Raw genomic sequence first — 22,774 nt, forward strand, 5'->3', positions numbered from 1 at the left:
TTGTCCATTTAGCATCAATTTGGCCTATTTTGCTCAGAAATAACTGAGTGAGAAACAACAGGGTAACTCAAGATGCCCACAATCTACTGTAGACTTGTAGTTCTTCTCATGAATAAGGATCTATCTATCTGCCTGTTGTTTTTCCATTGAGTCCACTAGAAGCCCCCAAACAAAAAACAACCAAAGGAAAGCCCTTACTTGAAATGACATATAGCCCCATCTAGTGGCTAGAAGAAGCAAAACCTCCCAGCATGAAGAATTGCCAAATTCTATTGCCAGCAGTCTTGTGACATCTGAAAGATTCCTTGTAAGGTGATAAGTGACTAAATGGACCATGTGCTACAAAAGGGATGCAAATGTTTAAGATGTTTGGTAGTTTGTGAGAAAAATAAAACTGCCTGATTGTCTCATCTCTTAGATGCCAATCACTGGGTTTGGTTGCACCCTTAGCAGGGGTGAAATCCAGCAGGTTCTGAAAGGTTCTGGAGAACCGATAGCGGAAATTTTGAGTAGTTCGGAGAACCAGCAAATACCACCTCTGGCTGGCCCCAGAGTGCGGTGGGAATGGAGATTTTGCAGTATCCTTCTCCTAGGAGTGGGGAGGGAATGGAGATTTTGCAGTATCCTTCCCCTGCCATGCCCACCAAGCCACCAAGCCACACCAACCAAGCCACACCACGCCCACCAAGCAACACCCACAGAACTGGTAGTAAAAAAATTTGGATTTCACCACTGACTCTTAGCGATAATCTTCTTGGATAGCAAAGGTGATCAACGAGCAAGAACTGGAGCTCATAACACCAGACATGTCACTGGAAGGCAAAAGTCACAAAACTGCATCTCGCCTACTTTGGCCATGTCATGTGGGGGAATACACTGGAGAAAGTAATTGTCTTTGGAAGAGTTAATGGTTAACAGGAAACAAGGCCACCAAAGAACATGGTGGCTGGATATCATCAAAGCTGACACAGCCAAAGTATAGAACCACTCAAAGAAGTAGTGCAAGATCAGAAGATGTGGAGATATCTGGCGCCAGAATCACCAAGAGTCACGACTGAATGGATAACATCATCACATCATCATAGCCATAATCACTTATCTACCATCACATACTGTACATTGCCTGCATCCAGAAACATATATTATGCTCAGAAACCTAACAAATGGTGATATTTAGAATTGATTGTGATTTTCATTAGAGTTTACAGTAAGAACTATATATATATGTAGGTCTTTGGTTATTCGGGTTTTCTCCCGCGTAAAATTGGAAGTGTCTTGGCAACGTTTTGACGAAGTCTCATTCATCATCTTCAGGCTTGTATTTTCGGCTTCGTGCTTCTAGGAGCAATGTGTGATCGCAGCTGTTTCTTCCTTTTAACTGCCAGTGGGGGTGTGAACTGATTGGGTGGGAGCTTGGCTGTGTTCTGATTGGTTGGAGGTGTGTTCCGATTGGTTGGGGGTTTGGCTGTGCTCTGATTGGATGGGGGGGGGTGTTATATATATATATATATGTATGTATGTATGTATATATATATATATATATATGTGTGTGTGTGTGTGTGTGTGTGTGTGTGTGTGTGTGTGTGTTTTTCTTCTAGCCAGGTTTTCCCTACGTAGCCAAGGTTTTTTTGTAGCTCCAGCTCAGTAGAATCTCATCTACTCGGTTCTGGGCTTTTTTCTTTTCTAACACCTAGCAAGCTCTCACTGCTAGGTGGGAGACCTAAATAGATCCATTTCTAGCTCGTTAGCTTTCATCAGTAGGCCACACCCATCTCCTCCCTGTAAAGGCATAGTATCAATTTTCTTACTTCTTCGTAGGGTCTATGTGTGTTTTTCTTCTAGCCAGGTTTTCCCTACGTAGCCAAGGTTTTTTTGTAGCTCCAGCTCAGTAGAATCTCATCTACTCGGTTCTGGGCTTTTTTCTTTTCTAACACCTAGCAAGCTCTCACTGCTAGGTGGGAGACCTAAATAGATCCATTTCTAGCTCGTTAGCTTTCATCAGTAGGCCACACCCATCTCCTCCCTGTAAAGGCATAGTATCAATTTTCTTACTTCTTCGTAGGGTCTATGTGTGTTTTTCTTCTAGCCAGGTTTTCCCTACGTAGCCAAGGGAAGGTTCTGACCAGTTCTGGAGAACCGGTAGTGGAAATTTTGAGTAGTTCGGAGAACTGGTAAATGCCATCTCTGACTGGCCCCACCCCCATCTATTCTCTGTCTCCCGGGTCCCAGCTGATCAGGAGGAAATAGGGATTTTGCAGTATCCTTCCCTTGGAGTGGGGAGGGAATGCGATTTTACAGTATCCTTCCCTTGCTACGTCCACCAAGCTATGCCCACCAAACCATGCCACGCCCACCAAGCCACGCCCACAGAACCGGTGGTAAAAATATTTGAATCCCTCCACCGGGCAGAGATATAACATGTGAAACACACATAACTACCTGAACCACTGCATTTTACACCAGCTGAAGTTTCCAGATACTCTTCAAGGGCAGTCGCCATATAGAGTCCATTACAAATAGGGCATGAGTGATCATGTGTAGAGCCCCTCGATCTAGGAAGAGGAGCAACTGTCGCACAATACCAAGTGGTGCAAAGGCCTTCCTAGCTACAACTGCCACTTGCTCTTTGACCAAGAATCGTGAGTCTAAGTGGAGCACCAGATTGCAAACAAGTCTGTAGGATGCATTTAAAAGGACAACTTCACATTTTGAACTCATTCAATGTCATTTATTTATTTATTTATTTATTTATTTATTTATTTATTATTGAATTTCTATACCGCCCTTCTCCCTGAGGACTCAGGGCGGTGTACAGCCAGAATTAAAAAACATGCAGTACAAATATTAAAAAACAATTAAAAGATATATAAATTTGGCCCAATTAAAACTCACTACCAATTAAAATATTTAAAACATTTAAAAATTTCTTCTTAAGCCAGCCCGGCTTGCTTGAAAAAAATGGGTTTTAAGGGCACGACGGAAGGCACTGAGGTCTTGGATTCTCCTTATCTCTGGGGGCAGCTGATTCCAGAGGGTAGGTGCCCCCACAGAGAAGGCCCTCCCCCTGAGGGTCACCAGCCTGCACTGTTTGGCTGATGGCACCCCGAGGAGGCCCTCTCTGTGGGAGCACACGGGTCGATGGGAGGTCGTCGGTAGCAGCAGGCGGTCTCGAAGATAGCTAGGCCCTATGCCATGACGGAGATGGGCAGTTCAAAAATGTAATAAATAAGTAAATAAATAAATTTTAAAAGTTTCTTCATGCAATGGTCTCCCTGAATATTTAAGATGGCTTAGTCACAGAGAGAATAACTGGCTTGTTTAAATTGTGATCATGAAACATCTAAGAATATTTTTTTTCACCTGCCAAAGTGATTATTGCTGAATATATTAATCAAAAGCCAAAATGCAGAAGTTGCCATCATAATCAGCAGTTAATCATGACATATTTTTCACCTGGTGAAGCCATTTTGTTGATCTGCAAAATATTCTTATATCTCTAGGCGAGAGGGCATGGCATTCATTTCGGGGAATCTACCCATTTATAATGTATGAATGGGAGAGGAAAGGAGGAAACCATTTGCTCTGGCATGAGAACATAAAAGCTTTCTGTCACTGGGGAAAGCAGAGTTCAGATGACAAGAAACAATCTACCGTGTGCTTGAATCATGTGGCAGTTCATCTGTACGTTCAAGCTTCATCATCAAATGTTAATGAAGCTTGATGTGGGATGTTCTGCATAACATCATTTTCATTTCTGCAGCAGATCAATTCATGTTAGCCGCACTCACGATGGGAACAGCAAAAGAGCAAGCTATCAAGCTGCTCTAAAGAATTGCTCTTTATTTATGCATGTGTAGGAAGTGATGGCGGATGGATGGTGGACCTGTTCAGCTTCTGCCTGCTCAGTTATTGTAGTAACAGGAACCGTTTACAGCACTGCGAATTATGTAAATATGTATCAGTCAGAAAATACATACAATAGCCCTGATGAAAATGTTGGTGAATGGATAGGGAGCCTGTTCAGTTCCTGCCTCCACAAACAGTAAGCGCTGTTTAGAATAATAGGAGTTAATATCGGGGTAGATCAGGCAGGAACTATGATTTTTAAATGCCACACTCCTTGTGATAAATAGGATCACAAAGCCTTTATAAGTTATGTTGTATGGAAATTATTTCATTTACAACTTGGTGGGTTTCCGAAGCAAGAGTAAAAAACGCAGTACAGTTAATACTCTCATGAAGTCGACTGTGTTTTGATAATGGAATATGGGTAGTCTGTCTTCTGTGCCCTAAACATACAAATGTTATAACTCCGCAGTCTGACATGGACCAGGTTAAAAAATAATTTAATTTTATAGCTTTTCTTCAAAATGGCATCCCACCAAAAAAAAAGCCCTAGAGACACGCTTGAGAAAGTTTTTGTCCACTATCTGAGCATTGCTCCCTATAGAACAGAAAAGCTAAGATCATGCAGCCCTGAAAGTAGGAGTTACCCCCCAAAATGTGTTTTTACACGTTTACTTGTTTCATGTTTATTAGGGCTATCTTGAAGACCCACACTATGAAAAAAATCCATAGTATGAAAAGAGCCTTGGCTTTTGGGTAGCATTGTGTTTCTTTGAACAACCAATGTATCTTAGAAACGAACACTTTGGGAATTTCGCTATGGTTATTGAATTCTAAACTGATGCAGTGATGAGATTCTACTGGTTCGGACCAGTTCAGGTGAACCATTAGCTCCGATTTTCAGCCATGAGTGAACGGGTTCTCTCTTTCTTTCAATGGGCCCACCCGCCCTTGTGTTATACTTACCTATATTTCTGCTTCCGAAGCCCAGCTGATTGGGGAAGCAGAGTGGATTGCCGCTTCTCAGCTGTTTTCCTTGCTCTCAGTTTAATTTTCTGCAAATTGTGCACGCGTGCTCAATGTGCGTCTGGTGCGCGTGCTCAGCAAACCGGTTGTTAAACCAGTAGGATCCCACCCCTAGATGGAACTTGAGACTGGGAACTAGAAATGCAACCAGCTCAGAAAGTGGGAAGTGATTAGATAGTCTCTAGTTCTCCCACCCTTACCCCCTGCCCCATCTCATTAGCATTTTTCCTCTCCTAACATTCCCACCTGGAAATAGCAAACAAAGCCTGGCAGGAGAGACCCAGTTAGACTCCTTTGCCTTTAGCCACAAAATAGCACACAAGAAATGGAACAGATGGATCTTTTCTTATCTCTGCAACCCACATCCTGCCACTAAAACTTTCACCTGCTGTGCCTCTCCCTATTATTCAGCTGTTAAAGGCACAAGAACCCTAATATGGACATGCACCAAGGCAGCAACGATGAATAGAATGAGGCAGTTCACACCTGAGATCAAATCCCTGATCAGTACTGTCCTTACAGGGTGGTCTCCCAGGATCCAACCTATTTTGCAGAAACATTGGGAGGATAAGCTGTAATTAGCTCTAAGAGCCCTGAGAGAAACATTATTACCCGATATTTACCGCAGATGAATTTGCTGCTACGGGCCAGGTCAAAATCGACAAGCCTAGGGACAGGATATTCAGAAGAGCAATAATACAAATTGAACTCTCCATTCATTCAGGGGTCTTTTCTCTGGATTGCATACCCCGAGCTACTTAACTTTAAAGTGAAAAGTATTTTCATTCTAAATTCTTTTCTGTCATTTTGTTCTGATGCATTGCTTGGCCTTCTAGTCTGTTTCAAAACTCGTGCTAAATCAAACATCCTAATTATGATCGGGTGCTTCTTTCAGATGGTGTTGAAAGCATGCAAAATTCTTTATGTAAAGTCTCCACCATGCCCTTTTGAATGAACTGGCTCCTATTGGATCCTGAATTTGCAAAATAGCTGTTGTACTGCATGCATAATGCTGGAAATTCTTTTTATTTTTGACCACATTAATCTAGGCCTTGGCCACTATTACATTCTTATATAGATGGGACTTGGTACACAGGATTCTAGCTCAGATTACTTTCAATGTTTCCTTCTCAGTAGAAACCCAAAGCAGAGTAAGGAAGCACATTTTGAAACAGTACATACAGTTCATGCATTGCCAAACAGCCTTTGCATTAATTAGTAGGGAAAAAAACGTATTTCCATCAACAAATGACAGTTAAGTCAAATGTCTCATTTTCCTGCACGGAATTGAAGATCTGGAGAAAGTCTGAGAATACAAGCCTTCTAACAAACAATGTAGGGAAAACAGGTTGGCTAGAAATAGATTTGACTAATGATGTAATTCTTGAGATAATGTATACGAAGAGCTTTGAACAATTAAAAAATGCTCTAAAGGCTATTTAAATATTATGATAGAGAACTTTAGTGAATTTACATGCTGTATTTCAGGCATACATTTCAGCCAATGTTGTATTTCTGAGGAGGAGGCAGGAAAAACATTATAGATTATTTTTGGAATATCATAATTCACAAGATACATATGGACATACAGTATTAGCTCAAATATTCAAAAATATAAAGGGAACCATTACATCAGTTCTGACTGCTACACAAAAGATGAAGTGTTGTATATTACTGGAGCAGAATCCTGTTTTATGTCTAAGAGGTGTTGCTTACTCTCCAAATGTCTACACTTTGTTTGAAGACATTGGGCTAAATTAGAAATATGTGGAATGTTAGGGGAGGGGTGAGGAAGTATTATGAGTAAAATCAGTGGATATCTGTGGCCCAAAACTGTCATTCCTCACTGTTTAATCCTAGGCATACAGATAGTCTTCCGATAAAGTTATTTTATATGTCAATTACAACAGGGAATTTTCTTATTAGTATAAATTTACAAAGGGATACTTAAATACTTTGGCCACCTATTGAGAAGGAAGGACTCACTGGAGAAGAGCCTAATATGCTGGGAAAGATTGAAGGCAAAAGAAGAAGGGGACGACAGAGAACGAGGTGGCTGGATGGAGTCACTGAAGCATAGGCGTGAGCTTAAATGGAGATGGTAGAGAACAGGAAGGCCTGGAGGAACGTTGTCCATAGGGTCGCAATGGGTCAGACACGACTTCGTAACTAACAACAACTACAAAGGGATAAAGCATAAATCAAAGGGTCTAAATTTGACTGCTGCATTTAGAAAAGCCCAGAGTTGGCTGATGATCTTGCACAGTCAAGATCCAGAATCAAGGATCAAACTACTTTCTGTTTGTCGTTTTCTCATACACAGATGTAGTTCATTATTCCTATTATTTTGTTTTGTTTTCTTTTATTGTTTTATTACTTTATTTTATTATTATTTAAGATTTACTCTTCAATTCGATTCACAGTCTGGGACTGATAAAAACTTAACAGTTCAAGTCCTAACCAAGAACCTAAGTTAGCATCTGAGTATGTAGGCAGTTCTGAGTAAAGTTGTTGTTGTTGTTATGCCGTACAACAGATATGGATATTACACATTGTTCTCAGCTTTTATTCCTAAAAGAGAAGATACTATTGGTCCACAAATTACAACCACAATGGAACCCAGAATTTCAGTCACAAGTAAGTAAAGGCACCATGCCACCAAGCTTGATTTTATGACTATATTTACGATAGTTATAAAGCTAGATACTGCGGTTACAAAGCAAATCACGTGGTCATTAAACAAATCCATTCTTCTGAAAGGACTTTTTTTTTTTTTTGCCAGAAATCATGGTCACATGAGTGTGGGATGCTGCAACTGGTTGTAAATATGACCCAGTTACCAAGTGCCTGAAATACAATCATGTGACCCTAGCCGACAGTCATAACTTCAAAAATGGGTTGTAAATACTTTTCTAAAACTGTGTCATAACTTTGAAAGGTCATTAAATAGCCAGTTGTAAATCAAGGGCTACCTATGTTAGTCTGGATGAAGAATGGAGGCAGTATAGCCCTACTTAAATAAGATTCAGATTATTTGGAAAGCGTTTATTTTATAATCATACTCTTCTTATTTCCACATTTCAATTCCTCCCAACAAATATTATGCAAGTTTGATTAAAATGAAATAATCCTTTGCTTGTTCATAGTTTTTTTAAAAAAATGTAGGCTTCTTAAATTGAATACTTTGCTGCATTAATGTTGCCTTCCTTATTCCGTATCTCCATCAATGTGAACATTTTCTCTAGAATGGTTTTTAAAAAGGTAACTTTTCCTTTTATTAGTAGGAAAAGTTCTTGCTTTACAAGTATGTAAGTGGAAGACAGGTCTGAAGTGGTACTTAACTTAGCTACTTAAAAAGTATCTTGTGGCTTAGCCAGGAAGATAAATAATGGGAAAAGATCTGCTATTTAAGCATTGGACTCACCGATAAATCGAAATGACAAATGTGATCCCAAAAGCAGAAATCATCTGCAGTTTGCAGTTTCTATTTTATTGTTTCTTCCTTTTGATTCCTGGGAATTTCAGGGCCCTTAATGCTTGTTCTTTCTTTTCCTGTAAAAGTAGGCAAAAGACAAATGGAACTGGGATGCTTTATCAAGACCAAATTTTGTTGAAATATACAAATGTGACAAGGATCATTACAAATAAATTGGATATACTATTTGTTTGTCTTTAATTATGGGTGTTTATGAATCAACTGTTACAACTCCCACTCTAGAAAAGCTAAAGCCAATTAGCCTATGATTTTTTTCTGTAAAACAAGGAGAAAATAAAAGGATGGTTAGAAAAGGGTGAAATATCTAGTGGAGGGGAATAAAATAATGGTTCCTCTTTATCAGGTGGACTTTTTTTGTTTAAAAAATATGCAATGCTTCAGATGTTCAAACAGAACATTTCTTTTAACAGAGCATTGTGCCTACATCCCTGATTCTGTTAAAAGAAATGCTCTGAACATGGTGTAATATTGATTTTTCCAGAATGGCTAAAGAATGGCTAATCACTAAAGGCAGCACAAATTATTTGGTACTCAAATCATTAATTTCTCATATTCATATGAGAATGTTCACATTCTCAAATTCCTCCTTGGAAGTTATTTCAAGACCTCTCCCACTTTTCTAGAAATGTAATTACAGTTATTCCTTCTTATTCCCAGGGTGTAGTAAAATGTGAGGAAGGTGGGGAACAAAATGTGGGCTTGAGGTTCTTCCTCAACAGCCTACTGATCTATGCTTTATGTGTAATCTTGCTCTCTATTAACCTGTTCCTTCCAGTGTTTAATTGGCTGTGATTAAATGAAAGGCCTTTTAAATAGCAGCATCTAAGATCTAGGCCAGGGGTGTCAAACTCACCTCATCACGTCGTCACATGATGTATCATGACTTTTTCTCCCTTCGCTAAAATGGGGGTGGGGGTGGCCAGCGCATGACACACCCAGCCTGCAGGCCGCGGGTTTGACACCCCTGATCTAGGCCAATGATGAAGGCCTTTCCTTGTCCTCTAGTATTTGGATGGTAGAACAAAAAGCATATCATGCCAGTGTTTATTTTCCTAAATTTTGTTTTTATTAAAACAAAATTGCTCAGGAGCAGAGATGAGGTGATGGAAGGAGGAAAAGATGGGAGGACTTTTAGCCACATGAAACTTTCTTAGAGAGAACTCACAACTCCCAGAGACAAGCCATTCCAGTGATTAATTATTCCCACTGTCAGGAAATTTCTTCTGAGTTCTAGGTTGGATCTCTCTTTAGTGATCTTCCCCCAATTGCTTCTTGTCCTGCCCTCAGGTGCTTTGGAGAGTAGGTCAACCCCCTCTTCTATGTGACAACCCATCAAATACTAGAAGACTGGTAATGTTATAGACGTTAAGAGACTGCACCATCCTGAGTTGGATAGGGGAGGGAAGAAGTAGTTCAGGGTAATCACACACCAGAGTCTCTCAGGATATATCCAATAGGTAGAAAGTTATAGCTTTAGTATGGCAAGATTTTGTCCACTAGGTGTAAGCTAATAAAGGATTGCACTTGATTGGATTTCATTCTGTCTCTAGGCTTGGGCCTGACAGATTGGCTCATTGCGTCTATAACCACCTGCACATATTAAATTTCTAAAATAGTACAGATGATTCAATTGTAAATGTATTTTGCTCTTCCTTCCCTAGAAGTTTCTTTTCTGAGGAGTTTTGCTTCCTAGGAGAGATAGAAAAAAGGCTTCCAAAGAGTTAATGAAACTAGAATATTTAAATATAAATATATTAGATAAAGTTTTTTTTTTTTAAAGTATGGCACATACAGTAGTTTGATCTTCAGGATGAACACAGAAAAGAGTGAAGCTTTTGCATTTGACTGGGTTAACGAGTGACAGTGCATGTGTCTTTGAGATAAAGTGAATCACTTTGTCAGAAGTTGGCTGTTTATTTATTGCAAGTTCAATATCATTTGTAGAATCAAATTATCCATTTCCTGAGATTTCCTATTGTAATAAGGAAATTAGAAAAAGAAAATTGACTATGTTAGATGTGTTCTATGTCATGCACTAGATCAATCACAACTTAAAGTAATTCTGGAAAACTCAACTTCTTCCAAATTTAAATGGAGAAATTCCCATAAAGATATAATTCTTTGCAAATGGGTAACAAATTGTAGCTATCAAACTTCAGTTATGCAGTTTCTAAAATCACAGGCCAAAATGCACGACAACCCTTTGGAAGCTAGAAAAAAGCAATCAGTTTGAGAGCCAGTTTGATATAGTACTTAAGGTGCTGCCCTAGAAACCAGGAGACTGAATTCTAGTTCTGCCTTAGGTAGGAAAACCAGCTGGGTGACTTTGGGCAAGTTACTCTCTCAGTCCAATTCACCTCATAGGCTTGTTGTTATGGGGAAAATAGGACAAGGAAGAATTATCAATGTTTACCATCATCAGTTGTATATGGAGAAAAAAATGGAATAAAAATCTTTGAAAAAGGTTTTGATAGCCAGAAATTATTCTCTGTTACACTTCACATCAGGGGTGAAATGTAAAATTTGTTACTTCCTGTTCTGTGGGCATGGCTTGGGGGGGGTAATGTGACTGGGCAGGCGTGGCCAATTTCTGCAAATGCAAAAAAATGCTTTGAAAAGCCTCTGCCGATCAGGCAACTCAGCTGGGATCGTCAGAGAGACTTTTAAAGCATTTTTTTCTGCAATCTCTTCAGCGGAAGAGGTGGTTTAAAAAAGCTTTGAAAAGGCTCTGACGATCCCAGCTGAGCCACGTGATCATCAGAGGCTTTTTTTTTACTTTTAAAAGCATTTTAAAGTAGAAAAATGCTTTTAAAAGTAAAAAAAAAGCCTCTGATGATCGTGCGGCTCAGCTGGGCATGGTAGGGGAGGGGGGTGCAAGGATTTTTGCTACTGGTTCTCCAAACCACTCGCTGCCATCGCTACCGGATCAGGTGATCCAGTCCAAACCGGGAGCATTTCACCCCTGCTTCACATCTACTTGTATACTGTTTGTACCACTATTTCCCCATAGCTACTACTATGTTGCTTCTTCTCTTCTCTTCCACAAATTAGTGCTAGGATTAGTGAGTACCCAATCAAGCTTTACACACTAACAAAATGATATATTATGTCTGACAATGTGAAGCATCATCCAACTTTAATAAATATAACTCCTGTGGTCTTACACAGGGTATCAAATTTTACCATTCAAGAGCAATGAGAAATTGTGAGAGAAAGAGGACCATTTTTTAAAGAACTGCATAAAGCACTCCAATCAGAATATGAGTTTGAATCAGAGGTGGGTTTCAGCAGGTTCTGACCAGTTCTGGAGATCCGGTAGCAGAAAGTTTGAGTAGTTCAGAGAACTGGTAAATGCCACCTCTGACTGGCCCCACCCCCATCTATTCTCTGCCTCCCGAGTCCCAGCTGATCAGGAGGAAATGGGGATTCTGCAGTAACCTTCCCCTGGAGTGAAGTGGGAATGGAGATTTTACAGTATCCTTCCCCTGCCACGGCCACAAAGCCATGGCCACCAAGCCATGCCACGGCCACAAAGCAATGCCCACAGAACCGGTAGTAAAAAAAATTGAATCCCACTACTGGTTTGAATGCCAATTTGGTCACTCATAAAATATCTTACCTCAGCTATTTGGAAAGCCACTCCTTTAACTTGTTATCTTCTTTTTGAGGGTTTTGGATAAATTTGTATGAAAACATTTTACATCAAAAAAGTGCTCAGAGGGAAGATACTAACAATATTTTAGAAAAATAGACACCTGGGAGTTTTATGCTATCTTTTAAGCCAATTATGCAGTGAGAGTGAGAATTTTTATTTTGTGGGAGAAACTTGTACACCTGTTACATTGGCATGCCTCTGTATAAATAAACTGTCAGAAGTATAGGTAGCTGGCTGGGAGATTATGATCAATGAAAAACTCCTTTGATTTGTTTTGGTTTCTGCTCCGTTGATAGCAACAGTATTATAAAATCTTTAAATACTTCATCTGTGATAGAATGAAGAGGACCCTTAATTGAGAAAATAATATAATTAGATTCACTGCAGAATGTTGCACTTATAAAATGGCACTAATACTTGACATGATTCTATCTCTCTGTTAATGCAACCTAGGAGTGCATTGGCTTTATTTGGCTACTGCCACACACTGCTGGCTCATATTTAAGTGGTTATCCACTAGGACTCCAAGATCCTTCTCACAGTTATGCTATTGAGTCAGGTTTCACCAAATCTGTACCTGTACATTTGCTTTTTCTTGCCTAAGTGTAAAATCTTATTTTTCTCTACATTGCATTCATTTTGCTAGACAGAACACAATGTTCAAGATCCATCATCTTGAGCCTATCTTCTGGGGTGTTGGCTATTCTTGCCAGTTTAGCGTCATTTCAAATTTGATGATTTTTTTTCTCTTTAATTTATATGCCGCCCTTCTCCGGAGACTCAGGGTGGCTTACAATGCGTTAAGCAATAGCCTTCATACTTTTGTATATTTATACAAAGTCATCTTATTGCCCCCACAATCTGGCTCCTCATTTCACCTACCTTTGAAAGGATGGAAGGCTGAGTCAACCTTGAGCCTGGTGAGATTTGAACTTGCAGTAATTGCAAGCAGCAGTTGTTAATAACAGTGCTTTAGTCCACTGTACTACAGGCTCTTATTCCCCTTTGATTCCCTCATCTAAATTGTTTTTGAAGACATTGAAGAGTATTGAGTAAAACAGACCTTTGTGGTACCACACTGCTTACTTCCCTCCATGTAAATGTAATTATATTAAGGACTACATATTAAGCATGATTTGTCAGCCAATTATGAATCCATCTGGTGGTGATCCTGTCTATCCTACATTTTTCTAACTTACCAAGTAGTAGTTATGGCATTGTTTTGACTTCAAAATGATTAATGAATTTGTTGCCTCAAATTTTAGGCTACATTATTGTCTCTCACTGTTTGAGAAAGTTGCATAACATTCTCAGAGATTCTTCCCATCCTGCTTACAATCTTTTTGGACTGTTGCCTTCTGGCAGAAGATACAGATTTTCTGAATAGTTTTTATCCCAGAGCTATAATTGCACTCAACAATGAACTAAAGGGCCACCATCCGTGAGCTGTTGGATAGCATTAACTTGGTCTGCTGTGTGGATGTTTGGATGGTTTAGGGGTGGGGAATTGTGGTGGGTGGGATTATTATGTGTGTTGGACCTGGTCTTTGGGTGTTAAGTGAATTTCGTTGTATGGATATACTGTGTATACACATACAATGACAATAAATTTATTTATTTATTTATTTATTTTTATTTTTTTAAATGATATTAGCACTTTTAACATGGCAGTTAGGCCTGTTTTTAATTTCTGGAAAACTTTTTTTCTTCTTCTTGTCAAGACCATTTCTTTTGGTATGGGAGAACCCATTTTCAACACTAAACAGAGAGCCTATTCTGGAATTCCCTCAACATACTTGCAAGTTTTTTTAAAAAGATACAAACCCAGCCATTTGCCATTTGTGGAATTTTATCTAGAATCCATGGTTTCTACTGTTCAAGTCTCACATGTAATCAGTGTTTTTAATTGTTCAATCATTTGCTTACTGACGTACCACATATACGGATCTCTCTCAAATTCAGGGATCAAGGGTTTTTTTTATCAGCTTTCCACCAAACTCGCGATGCCGGAGTTTGAGGGCAACAAATTCATGTGATCACCACCCAGTTGTTCAGAAAGAAATGGAGCCTCAGCTAGATTGTGACATATCTTGATCTGGTAAGATCTGATAGGATGCCAAAGGAGACCTATCATCTCCTTGGGAATTCTGATGGCTTTATGACTTCATCCTTCCCTAACTGACAGGTAAACTATCAGTGATGTCAATTGTCAGAGTGAAGATGGCTCCTAAGAGGTGAGTTGGTCTTCAGAAAAGCACCTGGACTCTGGGAAACCTTCCTGCTTTTTCTAACCAAATATCAGAAGTGGTGATAAGGGTGAGAATTTTGGTTGTGATTAGGGTTAGGTTTAAGATGAGAATGAGGGTGAAAGATAGAAAGACAGTGAGGTTGAGAATCAGGATCGAAGGGGGTGGAAGGTTGGGAGGTGTAAGGAATGGAAGACAGAGAGTGGGAAGGGAACCGGGAGAGGACTATGCAGGGGGAAAGGGAAGGAAATGGGACAAAGAAGCAGAAGAAAAGGTAGGAAGGGAATGGAGAGGAGAGGGAACAGAAAGGAAAGAAGGAGGGAGGGAGAGAGGAAGAGAGAAAGGGATTCATTGGGAGGTAGATGGGGAAGAGGGGAAGTGAGTAAGGGGAGGGGAGCAGGAGAGGATCCATTTGGTGGTTATGCTGTCTATTCCACATTTTTTTTAGCTTACTAAGAAGAAGGTTGTGGTCTACTTTGTCAAATGCCTTATTGAAATTGAAGTATACTATGTTCACAGCATTTCACTTGTCCACTAATGTAGTCACTTTGTCAAAGAATGAAATAAGATTTGTTTGGCATGATCTGTTTTTGACTAAGCCCTGTTGGCTTCTGTTTATAACTTTGCTTTTGGTTATAACTTTTTTCTCTTTAAAATTTTCATCCATGGAAGCTCAAAGTTTGTTAAAATCAGCCCTTTTAAAGCCTAAGACACTGGTTTGATTATATTCTATTGTTTGTGTTTGCATTATATTGAATTCCAATATGACATCGTCACTCTCACCCAAAATTCTGGCAACTTCAACCCCCTCTGTCACTTCTTCTCTGTTAGTAAGAATTGGGTCCAGTATAGCTGTCCCTCTTGTTCCCTCTTCTACTTTTTGGATGACAAAGTTGTCAGCTAGGTTGGTCAGGAATCTATTCGATTTCCCACTTGATGCAGAATTTATCTCTCAGTTATTGTCAGGATAATTAAAGTCCCCCGTTAGTACTATGGTGCGTTTCCTATATATATTGTAGGAAACATTGTCATACATTATTTTTCATTGTGTGCATTGTCTTTCCTTGTGTGACAGTAGTGTAACAGTCAAGCATATTTTTGTAAAAGAGCATCTTGGTCGTTGTATGCCCTCAGGTAAGAGGTGGGGGGAAGGTATCCTTTAATTTCCATCTTTCAGAGCGAAAACCCAGCGAAAACCCTTAATACATTGTATATTAAGCAGTGATAAAGCTGACAACCAAGCCAAGAGGTCAATTCTTCTATTCAGTCACCCTGTGGATTCCAGTATGTGGCAAGTATGCAACACCTTTAGGCAGACAGGTAGTGCTTGGGCTTTGGTCCTCAGCAAGAGAAGAATGCTGGGGGTGCTTGAGACAGATCCTGGGATTTTGGGGAACTCCATATGCCTGACTAAGGAATAGATATCAGAAGTAACAACTTCTGTGTGTTTAGACTTCAGCTAGCTTTCCAGTCATTCCTAGAAATCTTTCAGAGTGGTTGATACTATGAAAGCTGTGAAACAGCATAACAGCATTTATTTAGTTTCTTTACATCCTTACAAAGACATTCTGAATGGAAACAAAATTGAGAGCCTTAATAAAACTAGCCCCTGGTTGAAGGAAGAGTGACCATTCCAAAATTACACTTCACATTTCTCCCTTGCTGGCAGGATTCCTTATATGGAGAAAATGCATAACTCTATGTTTGCGTTTTCTGTTTCTCTAGTTGTCTGATTTTCTCACAAAGCTTTGGGATGATCTTTAATTCTATAGAAATTTAATTCTGTCCATGTGTTTCTGATTTGGTCCTAAGTTCAAGGATTCATTTACTATGAACCATTCCTTTCCCAATTCTTTCTATTTCTAATAGCCAGGGAAAAAAAGAAAAGTATCTGTCACAGACATTGTCAGGAACAAACCAAAAGAAAGCTTTAGGGTGATCCCTTTCCCTCCCTCCCTCCCTCCCTCCCTCATACACACACACACACACACACACACAGAGAGAGAGAGAGAGAGAAAGAGAGAGAGGGAGGGAGGGAGGGAGAGGGAGAGAGCAAGAGCAATGAAGAGAAATGGAACATGTATTCCTGATCCAAGTAGGCATAAATAGAAGAGGGTAAAAGAGATATATTTCTTACCCTATTTTTTATATGGAACAACCTGGGCTGTGCATCCTAATAATTATCTTGCAAGGAACCATCCCACATGCATTTAAATGATCACAAAGACAGTTTCAAAATTCTCGAGAGATTACTGTATTATGCCCACAAGTCCCTTAGTGTAAACGCACAAAGCAAAGAAGTAATATTAAGCACTAAGTTCTTGAAAGATGTTCAAAGCTTTCTTGCTTCAAATGTAATTGGTCACATCTATATGATAAATTCTTCCCTCTTTCTATACAGCCATCCTTGGCCATAGATAGTAGCTTTTTAAAAAGGAGATAAAATAAATATGCATCCAAATGTCTGTCTGTATAAAAAGAACTGAAGCAGGATATGAATGCAAGTGAAGTGAGTAGCAAAACGAAAAGATGAAGAAGGGAAAAAAGTGAAGATGGACATTCTTGAGCAGAACTTCCCACAAGTAGAGAAGAAAAGTTGCTAAAAAGACAAATCACAGGCACTTAACTTGTATCAAAAATAATTCTTTTGTCAGGTCATTGTTGCATGTTCATTTCTTAAAATCCAATGAATTGGAGATATCTGACTGATTTACTGTTTATGCCCACCAATAATAATTTCAAATTGTTCTCCCTCTGCTGTCTTTGGCTTAGAAATGAGCCACATATTATTTAGACATGTGAGGAAAAAACATGCTTCACACATATGTCCTTTTCATTTTTGACAGCAAGCAGTCATCCTCGGGGACACTGGTCAGAATTATAATTCCAGCCGCACGCTGGACAGAAGCCAACTTTTCTCCCCATCTCCTTTTATCAGAAAGTTCCTCAAATGGTTGCTATAATCGAAAATACATCTCTAAAGATTATTGCAGGGGTGAACTTCAAAAATTTTATCAAGGGGTTCTCTGTCCGGTTGCTTGGTGGGTGTGGCCATGGTGGGTGTGGCCTAGGTGGCCTCTTGCATCATGGGAGGGCATTTTTGTCCTCCCTGGGCTCCGGAGGCTTTTCTTGAGCCTCTGGGAGGGCGAAAATGGCCTCCCCAGGCTCCAGAAGCCCTCTGGAGGCCGGAAACAGGCTCGTTTCTGGCCTTCCCAAACTTCCAGTAGGCCCATTTTTTGCCCTCCCTGAGCCCAGTGGTGGGTTGCCCCCGGTTTGCACTGGTTCTATAGAACCGATAGTAAAACTGGTGGGAGGCTCCACCCACCAACCCTGACACCATCAAAACACTTCTGCGCATGTGCAGAAGAGCGTGTGAGCAAAGTGAGCGCGTACATGCAGCCCCGCTGCGAACCAGTAGTAAAGGTAAGTAGAACCCACCCCTGCCTGAGCCTCTGCACACCCTGCACTTACCTGCATTCAAAACAGGCTGCATGGAGACTCCTGGAAAGGGCGGGGTGAGGTGGGTGGGGCCAGCCAGGAGTGGTATTTGGGGGTTCTCTGAACTGCACAGAATTTTAGCTAGAGGTTCTCCCAAATCCCTGCAAACCCCTAGCAGCCTACCCCTGGATTATTGTAAATTAAAAGTAGGTATGTCTGAGAATAATGACATCCTAGGTCCAAAGCATTTAATCTTTTGTAGATCATAAAAAGCATTCTCTTGTCCTCAGGACAAGCTGCATGCCATCAAAATTAGTTATCAGCAATAGAATTTTTTTTTTCCTGTTCCAGCCTTCCCAGATTTTGTACTTTGTAGATATGCCAGTTTATGTCATCTTAGAATTCCTATTCCAGTATTCTCAGACAGCATACCAGTGGAATTGTAGAGAAACATGTCTGCAAGGCACCACATCAGGGAAAGCTGTTCTATAGAAACTGAAAGTAAATAGCTTTTTGCCTGGATTATGACAGTGTTAATTGTGAATCCATATACCTATTTCAAAGAAGAAAGAAATTTTTCTCCACTAGTATTTTTAAAAGAGCACCTTTAGCTGCTCTACAGTATGAGAAAAAACAGGATGTGTCCGTGTCCGTCCGTGTGTGTGTGTGTGTGTGTGTGTGTGTGTGTGTGTGTGTGTGTTACGAGGTTGCTACCTGTTGTTGACCAGAAAAAGCAGGAAATCAGTGTGAAATTTCACTTGCTGGATATAAGATGAGGAACAAATAACAAATCCTGATGATTTCATCTCTAGCAATTTTCATGGTTACTCATGAAAGCAATTCTCTAGAATTGCTACCTCAAGGAGTTCTGGTAAATTCTGTTTGATGCCTGGCACAGAGGTTATTCCACATGCTGCGATATTTGCAAGCTGCAATAAGAATGATCAGGGGAGGTGGTGTAATAATATCGTGCCACCAGGAAGATTACTATGTGAGAGCATAAAAGCAATCAGACCAGGCCAATATCAGGGGATGACAGGCATAACTAAAGGCATGGCTTCCGAGGATAATCCAAAATCACTACTTAGCATTATTTACTAATTTGGATTTCATGAATCAGATTTAGCTAAGTTTATCGTGCTTTGTAGAACAAACTGGCTTTTTCTTGTTTACCAAAATTGCTCCTTCCCATTTGTCTGTTTTACACTTGTGTTTACTCCAATTGCTTTTACAGTCTGCATACAATGCCACCCAAGAGAGATAAGGGAAACATGTTTTCTTCCTATCTTCTTCAACTCATCTGAGAAATCCCAAACACCCTTGTGAAGTAAATTAGAAGTAAATCATAGCTTCTGTGCCCAAAGGGTCACAGAGTCCAACACAAGGACACCAGATAAGACTTCTTCGCTGGGTCTAAAATTAATAAATTATCCTATGAACAGTGAATTAAGAAATAATTGCATTTTGCAATTATTTCATTTTGCATACACAATATTTGTTCTCTTGCCATTGGCTGTATTGAAGCAGAGTGGATCCATCCTGACGAAATATAATAAGAAAGCCCTGTGGGATGTGGAATAATCCATTCACACGTGAAAACCGAAATGCTACAACCATTATCACACATTTTGTTTGAAAACATTACAAAGATACCAACACACATTTCTCTACTGTATTTTGTCCACATTGTCTCTAGCTCCTAAATGTGTTCAAAACAGTGATCGGTTGCAGAGAGCACTTTCAACCTATTGGCCTTAGTTCTGAAAAGGAACTCCAGGAAAGCCAAAAGAAAAAGAAAAAAAATCCAAAAACATATGCAACATTTGTAGAAAGGGGGCAGAGGTTCAAAAGGTCTGACTTTTTGTCCCCCACCTGTTAATCTTAGTTAATCTTAGTTAATCCATAGTTATTTGACAATTGCTATTTACCATCCCATACCTGAAAACTTTCAGCATTCCATGAATCGACTGATTATTATTTTTTTATGATATCTTGTAGGCATCCCTGAAAAGAAAAATCTTTTTGGATATATGCTGTCAGGAAAAAGACAGTACATTGTTCATTCAATGTATGAGGTACAAAAGTTTTTTAAAAAACATGTTTCAGTGTCTCCTTTGAATAAGTAAAAAAAAATGTGCCAATCATAGAGGCCTTGCCTTATACTTACCTTGATAGCTCTGTAAAATACCCTTGAGAATCAAATTGGCTTGCAATTCATAAATAAACTTTCTTTATTCCGTTGCTATTCTGCCATTGGTCATTTAAATATAACACACCAGGCAGAGTAAACTTCTGAAGAGTCGAATAGTACCAATTCTTGTTCTCTTTTGGTATCTGTTAGAAAGAGAAAAGCAGAACCAATTCTTTTTTTTCCCTCCTTGACCTCTAAATAATAAATGTGTATTTTAAAAACTAGATGACAGAAGTAATTGCTGAGATAAAAAGCAAAGTGAGAAAAAAATCGAATGTCATCACATTATAAAAGTGATGAAAATATAAACCAAATCTTTAAAATATAAACCAGATCTTTCAAACCAAATATCTGAACAGGAGGAAAAATACTTGGTTCCCAATCATTTGAAAAGCATTTTTAAGGAAACAATTTCAGTAAAAGTAATGCATTTTTTTTCCTCCCAAATTTGAAGGGGAAAAAGTCTTTAGCAGTGTTCGGAAAAGATTGGGAAGGAAAGGTGGCAAAACGCTTCAGGGTAAACTTGCTTGTCTAAATTGGCTTTTGTTGTGCCTATGCAAATCTCTTAATAATTCATTTTTTCCAGAATACATTAATGCATAAAAAAAAAGCTAGCACTTGAATTTTAAATACCTTCTATAGTCACTTTGCATTTGACTTTTCAGGTTCAAACGTTTGGACATGGCTGCATCGATAGCACTATCCACAACACGTCCGCTGCTTTCATTATTGGTTTTAGGGATGATATAGATCCACGCACAGAAATATGTTCTATACACACAGAGATTGTGTGTACAGAGTGTGATTACAATACAGGTAGTCCTCGACTTTTGACCCCAATTGACCCCAAAATTTCTGTTGCTAAGTGAGACATTTGTTAAGGGAATTTTGTCCCATTTTATGTCTTTTCTTGCCATGGTTGTTAAATGAATCACTGCAGTTGTTAAGTTAATAACAAGGTTAAACTTAAAGCACCTGGGAGCAGGACAAGAAGCAATGGGTGGAAACCAGTGGTGGGTTGGCCTCAGTTTGCACTGGTTTTATAGAACCAGTAGTAAAACCGGTGGGAGACTCCGCCCACCAACCCCAACATCATCAGAACGCTTCTGTACATGCGCAGAAGAGTGGGCACGTACAGAAGAGCGCGCACACGCAAGCGAAGCGAGCGTGAACGCGCAGCCCCATTGCAAACCGGTAGTAAAGGTAAGTAGAACCCACCCCTGGTGGAAACTAATCAAGGAGAGAAGCAACCTAGAACTAAGGAGGAATTTCTTGACAGTTAGAACAATTAATCAGTGGAACAATTTGCCTCCAGAAGTTGTAAATGCTCCAACACTGGAAGTTTTAAGAAGAGATTGGATAACCATTTGTCTGAAATGGTATAGGGTTTCCTGCCTAAATGGGGGGTTGGACTAGAAGACCTCCAAGGTCCCTTCCAACTCTGTTATTCTAAGGTTGTTAAGTGAATCTGGTTTTCCCCATTGACTTTGCTTGTAAGAAGGTCGCAAAAGGTGATCATGTGATCCTGGGGAACTGCAACCATCATAAATATAAACCAGTTGCCTAGAATCCAAATTTTGATCACATGACCATAAGGATACTGCAATAGTCTAAGTGTGAAAAATGGTCATAAATCATGTTTGATTGGTCACTAAATGAACTGTTTTCAATCGAGAACTACCTATTGTTATGTAAATGTTTAAATCTTTGAGAGAGTGGATCATAATCTGTTAAAGGTAGGGTTTCCAAACAGATCAGAAAGTTTGATGCAATATCAGATTCATTGATATGGCTCACATCTATTAAGAGTGGGAAGCTGTAGCTCTCCAGAACTTTTGAATTCCACCTTCCATTAGTCTAGTCCCCGAAGGCAATGTCTGGAGAATTACAGATTTCTTCTTTTCATAAATTCTCCAGAATAAGTTAACATTTTAAATTGATGCATAAATGATGGCAATGAGGGAATCAGCCAATGGAACATATGAACTTATGTATCATAATGTGTGCATTTACCCTACCATATCCTTTAATTCCCATTAAAGCAGACATGAGCAATTCATGCTTTTACACAGGTAGCCCCGAATCTCTTTTTTGTAATCCTAAAAATCGAACCACGGATTTTCAGGAAAAAGTTACAGAAAAATTGGGGCATTATTTTCTGCCAATTTTGCCTTTTTATAAGACAGAACGAGACTTCTTTTAGGCTTAACACATTAGAGGAAAAATAGTCCCCCAAAACCTCCTCAGAAACTGTAGCCCAACCATTTCAGTGATATTGTTTTATCACTGCATCATGCACAATATTTCTTGGCTGTCTCTCCTCTCCCCAAATAGCTTCAGGTATATGAAAGGTTACTTCCCCCCCCACCCCGCATTAAAAAATGTTTCTGTTCAAAGAAATAGAAAGAGCTACGTTTTGAATATTTTCTGAAAATCATATTCTCCCACTTTTGCCAGCTTCTGATAAAAACTCTTTTCAGAAAAACAAGTGTGCTTTACTGATAAACTCAAAGCATTTTCTGAATACCATTATTAGTGTACCAACTCTGACTTCTGTTTTGCTGGTTTAATGAAATAGCAGTTGAAGGAAGGAAGGAAGGAAGGAAGGAAGGAAGGAAGGAAGGAAGGGAGGGAGGGAGGGAGGGAGGGAGGGAGGGAGGGAGGGAAGAAAGGAGGGACAGAGAGACAGAGGGAGAGGGGGAGGGGAGGAAAGGAAGGAAGGAAGGAGGGATGGAGGGACAGAGGGAGTGGGGAGGGAAGGAAGGAAGGAAGGAAGGAAGGAAGGAAAGAAAGAAGGAAGGAAGGAAGGAAGGAAGGAAGGAAGGAAGGAAGGAAGGAAGGAAGGAAGGAAGGAAGGAAGGAAGGAAGGAAGGACA

The sequence above is a fragment of the Pituophis catenifer genome, unplaced genomic scaffold, assembly GCF_029215685.1.
Source record: "Pituophis catenifer annectens isolate HBS135680 unplaced genomic scaffold, rPitCat1.0.hap2 SCAF_3, whole genome shotgun sequence".
NCBI classification, from domain to species: Eukaryota; Metazoa; Chordata; class Lepidosauria; order Squamata; family Colubridae; genus Pituophis; species Pituophis catenifer.